Here is a 6000-nt window from a genome sequence, read left to right as displayed (position 1 = left end):
TGATTTGAGATGTTTATATATCACTAACTAGCTGCAACTGCTGCTTCATGCATGGGATATTTAGCACATCAAACACAGCAGATTTTTAACTCCAAGGACATAGCATAATGTTTCTTGGTGTTGGCTTCCCTCCTTCCAGGCTTTTACGTCATCATTAAATTATAACTAGAGAATCATCAGTAAGTTTAAAATTTATATATTGTATTTACAGTATTTATAACCATACAAAATATTTTATTAGATGTATAACCTTTCTATAGTTTATAAACCCCAATTTATTTTTCCTTTTGTCTTCTAATTTTTCAGAACCAGAGAGTCTGTCTCTGAAAAGAGCCATATGTGTAATTGTAAATTTCCTCTATAAATTAATTTTTGATTTAAAAAATAGTAATGATTGAATCACTTGACTTTATGGGTCTATTCCATTTAATGGGCAAAATTCAACTCCCCAGTATTGGTTGGTTGCCAGGTGCTCTCTTACTGCAGAATCTCTTTAAACTTTGAATCTCAGCTCAACAATCATTTGCCAAATCATATAGAGGTACTGATGTTTGCCACTCTACTGTTAAATTACATCAAATATCAATGCAATCAACTCATTAGCTGTTTTTTTATTGAGCTCCAATGGTCACTGCATACTTTTGCAATTCTTTGATTAGGCAACGTAGGGCCTGTATTCCCAGTCTACTTCCACCAACTGATTAGCTCGATAATACTGATAATCTCCTCAAGTCAAAAGAGCTATGCAAGGAAGTAGCTGAAAATCCCTGTGAGCAGATTCAATTTACTCCTTTTGTGTAGTACATCAATATACTACACTACTTGCAATACAGTCTGGCAAATGAAACTTCAAATTTGCTAAGTTGGAAAGTAATTTTAACAAAAAGTCACAGCAGGTCATTAAAATGCCCTTTAATTGGCTCTAAATCATACTCTGTTATCCTTCAGCAACCTTCCTGGCATGCTGAGATTTTAAATCTCTTCTTACTGATGTAAGAACCAAGAAGAGAATTGAAGTGTGATTGTCACATACAGAGTCTGAATGCCAAAGGTCAAAATAGCTTACTGGTATGCTGGCCCAATGCTCCAAATTTTATATCTTTTCTGTCCCTCGGTTATTGCCTGACATGATTTAACAACTGTAATTCCTTATTTAACGATGTCAAAGGTTTTTAGGAAATTGACTGTATTTCACCAACGATATATTTCTTCTTGATTACAGAGTGGTTAAAATGATTTTAAACCAAGACAGCAAAATAAAGCAGTAATAAAATCAATAAAAGGTGCTTAAAACATTCCTTCTATTAGGTAATGGCATTTAAAATATCCGTAGCTTGTAATGGCACTTAGGATATGCCCAAAAATCAATGAGCTAAATTACTTATTGAACTAGTTAATTTGAGCATTGAGTTTTATATGTATATTGATAAAACAGGCTACAGAATACTGCTGCTAGCCACTCAGTTTCATGGTCAGATGTCTCCCTCTGCTGGAAAAAAATAAAAATCCTACCAGAAAGAAAAATATTAAAGAATACAAAATAAAAAGATGTAACCTCTAAAAACTCCACAAGAGGTCTCTAACTCTTTGTACAGTTTGTAAGTTATGACAGATTTAAGCAGAGCCTTATTTAAGAAGGAAACACAAGTATGTTTTTCTTTAGAAAGCACCGACAACTTTGTAGGTTGGTCAGGGTTTGACAGGAAAAACTATATTCTGCAGGTCAATGGCTGAAAATAAAGGATGCTGGCTATAAACCACCCTGGGAAACTTAAGAACTGCCATCATAATCACTCACCAAGCAACTGTTTTGGGTAGTAGATTCTGGAGTGAAAGGATCAGGTCCCACCAGGCTAGAGTGATTTATCTCTCCTACTAGAGATACCCAGAACCAAAACCTCCCCGTCTACACATACCTCACCTTAGGAGTGCAAAATCTCATTATGGAGACAGGTTGAGTGCTGAAGCTGGTTCAGGATGTGGGGTTTAGATTCATCTCCATCCTTCTCTTTTGTCAAGGAACATAGTATTTTGGTCAGCAAAGGAACCTTTCTCAATGAACATATGTACTGAAAGGTATAGTTTAGGCTGAAGATTGTTATTTTCTCCCATAAGAAACTGAAGCAAAATAATAAAAACCCTCAAGAAGAAAGTGAACAACTCTGGCAATAAGAAAAGGAGTACTTGTGGCACTTTAGAGACTAACAAATTTATTTGAGCATAAGCTTTCGTGAGCTGTAGCTCACTTCATCAGATGCATACAGTGGAAAATACAGTGGGGAGATTTTATATGCACAGAGAACATGAAACAATGGGTGTTACCATACACACTGTAACAAGAGTGATCAGGTAAGATGAGCTATTACCAGCAGGAGAGCGGGGGGGGGGAGGGACGGGATGGACCTTTTGTAGTGATAATCAAGGTGGGCAGTTGACAAGAACGTGTGAGGAACAGTAGCGGGGGGGAATAAACATGGGGAAATAGTTTTACTTTTTGTAATGACACATCTACTCCCAATCTTTATTCAAGCCTAAGTTAATTGTATCCAGTTTGCAAATTAATTCCAATTCAGCAGTCTCTCATTGGAGTCTGCTTTTGAAGTTTTTTTGTTGAAGAATTGCCACTTTTAGGTCTGTAATCGAGTGACCAAAGAGATTGAAGTGTTCTCCGACTGGTTTTCATAATGAAAAAGGCTGACAAAAGGCTGTCATCATCATGAATCGGTTGGAATATGAACAAGAGGTTGCTCGGCAGCTCTCCAACACCACTTTCTACAAGCCATTACTCTCTGATCCCACTGAGGGTTACCAAAAGAAACTACACCATCTGCTCAAGAAACTCCCTGAAAAAGCACAAGAACAAATCTGCAAAGACACAGCCCTAGAACCCCGACCAGGGGTATTCTATCTGCTACCCAAGATCCATAAACCTGGAAATCCTGGAAGCCCCATCATCTCAGGCATTGGCGTCCTGACAGCAGGATTGTCTGGCTATGTAGATTCCCTCCTCAGGCCCTACGCTACCAACACTCCCAGCTACCTTCGAGACACCACTGACTTCCTGAGGAAACTACAATCCATCGGTGATCTTCCTGATAACACCATCCTGGCCACTATGGATGCAGAAGCCCTCTACACCAACATTCCACACAAAGATGGACTACAAGCTGTCAGGAACAGCATCCCCGATAATGTCACGGCAAACCTGGTGACCGAACTTTGTGACTTTGTCCTCACCCATAACTATTTCACATTTGGGGACAATGTATATCTTCAAATCAGCAGCACTGCTATGGGTACCCACATGGCCCCACAGAATGCCAACATTTTTATGGCTGACTTAGAACAACACTTCCTCAGCTCTTGTCCCCTAATGCCCCTACTCTACTTGCACTACATTGATGGCATCTTCATTATCTGGACCCATGGAAAAGAGGCCCTTGAGGAATTCCACCATGATTTCAACAATTTCCATCCCACCATCAACCTCAGCCTGGACCAGTCCACACAAGAGATCCACTTCCTGGACACTACAGTGCTAATAAGCGATGGTCATATAAACACCACCCTGTACCGGAAACCTACTGACCGCTATGCTTACCTACATGCCTCCAGCTTTCATCCAGACCACACCACACGATTCATTGTCTACAGCCAAGCTCTACGATACAACCGCATTTGCTCCAACCCCTCAGATAGAGACAAACACCTATAAGATCTCTATCAAGCGTTCTTACAACTACAATACCCAGCTGCTGAAGTGAAGAAACAGATTGACAGAGCCAGAAGAGTACCCAGAAGTCTCCTACTACAGGACAGGCCCAACAAAGAAAATAACAGAAGGCCACTAGCCATCACCTTCAGCCCCCAACTAAAACCTCTCCAACACATCATCAAGGATCTACAACCTATCCTGAAGGACGACCCATCACTCTCACAGATCTTGGGAGACAAGCCAATCCTTGCTTACAGACAGCCCCCCAACCTAAAGGAAATACTCACCTGCAACCACACACCAAAAACACTAACCCAGGAACCTATCTTTGCAACAAAGCCCGTTGCCAACTGTGTCCACATATCTATTCAGGGGACACCATCATAGGGCCTAATCACATCAGCCGCACTATCAGAGGCTCTTTCACCTGCACATCTACCAATGTGATATATGCCATCATGTGCCAGCAATGCCCCTCTGCCATGTACATTGGCCAAACTGGACAGTCTCTATGTAAAAGAATAAATGGACACAAATCAGACGTCAACAATTATAACATTCAAAAACCAGCTGGAGAACACTTCAATCTCTTTGGTCACTCAATTACAGACTAAAAGTGGCAATTCTTCAACAAAAAAACTTCAGAAACAGACCCCAACGAGAGACTGCTGAATTGAAATTAATTTGCAAACTGGATACGATTAACTTAGGCTTGAATAAAGACTGAGGGTGGATGTGTCATTACACAAAGTAAAACTATTTCCCCATGTTTATTTCCCCCCCTACTGTTCCTCACACGTTCTTGTCAACTGCTGGAAATGGCCCACCTTGATTATCACTACAAAAGGTCCGTCCCCTCCCACCCCCCGGCTCTCCTGCTGGTATTAGCTCACCGTACCTGATCACTCTTGTTACAGTGTGTATGGTAACACCCATCGTTTCATGTTCTCTGTGTATATAAAATCTCCCCACTGTATTTTCCACTACATGCATCCGATGAAGTGAGCTGTAGCTCACGAAAGCTTATGCTCAAATAAATTTGCTAGTCTCTAAGGTGCCACAAGTACTCCTTTTCTTTTTGCAGATACAGACTACCACGGCTGCTACTCTGAACTCTGGCAATGTAATCCATCTTTTTTCATATTTAGATGGACTTCATCACTGCAGTGTCTGAAGGTTGTAAGGCTCCTTAAAGATATGGAGGCAGGCAAGCCAACTGAATTCCTGTAGGGCATGTTGCCACAACTCCTAAAGCTGCAGAAAGACATACAACTGGATATCAAATGGGCACACAGGTCAGCAGCACCAGCACTGAGGATGGAAAGAGATCCAGACACCTCACATTATTATTTATATTCCAGTAGCTCCCAATCAAGATCATTGTGCTAGGTGTTGTACATACATACATACATTCCTGCCCTGAAGAACTTACACTCTAGACAGGCAAGATAGACAAAGAATGAGAGACAGAAAGCATTATTTCCCTCATTTTACTGATGGGGAACTGAGGCAAAGAGAGATCCTACAACTTGCCTGAGGTCACACAATGTTTGGCAGAGCCAGAAACTGAACCCAGACCACCTAAATCCCAGTTCAGTGCCTTAAGCACAAATCTATTCTTCATCTCCTATTCAAACTCTTCTTGCTCGCTACTGAAGGGCTTCTGCTCACCAAGCTCTGTGAGTGAGCTGGAGAAGCTACATGGTAGGAAACACTCTAAAAAATCATGCTGTTCCCTGACTGCAACAAGGAAGCTGTGGAGTAGCATCGGAAATTCCAGGAAGCCAAAAAACTAGCTAAGAAGAGGGCTTTGCCTTTCTTCATCTTCAGCCCAGGTATCTGGTTTGTGACATGGAGACAGCTTGATCAATCTCATATCGTACCCCTGGTGGCAGAGATGTATCTGAAAGGGCTTCAACCAACTCCTGATCCCCCAACTGAGAGACTGCAGATTAGACCGCACCACAACATTTAGGGCATATATAGATTTTGACATCTGCTCCTGAAATAATTAGTTTTCAAGGTCAAGAATCATATATTTTTAAGAAACTGACGTTATTTGAAAACTCGAAGTGATTCTCTGTTGTCAGCATCTGAAACAGACACAGCAAATTTTCAAAAGTGAAAAATATTTCCATGATCTGGTAAATGTACTCTTCCTGCTGCATCTTCTGCCAATATACCTCTCTGACCTAGTGACACAGAGGTCCATTTTCCAAATGGGGTAACTGAAGAGCGCAGTTAAGAGGGGCTGGCCCAGTGCTAAGGAAGATTGCCAACATCTC

This window comes from Natator depressus, chromosome 12, assembly GCF_965152275.1.
Source record: "Natator depressus isolate rNatDep1 chromosome 12, rNatDep2.hap1, whole genome shotgun sequence".
NCBI lineage: Eukaryota > Metazoa > Chordata > Testudines > Cheloniidae > Natator > Natator depressus.
The sequence above is the reverse complement of the archived record's forward strand: the minus strand, read 5'-3'. Positions refer to the sequence as shown.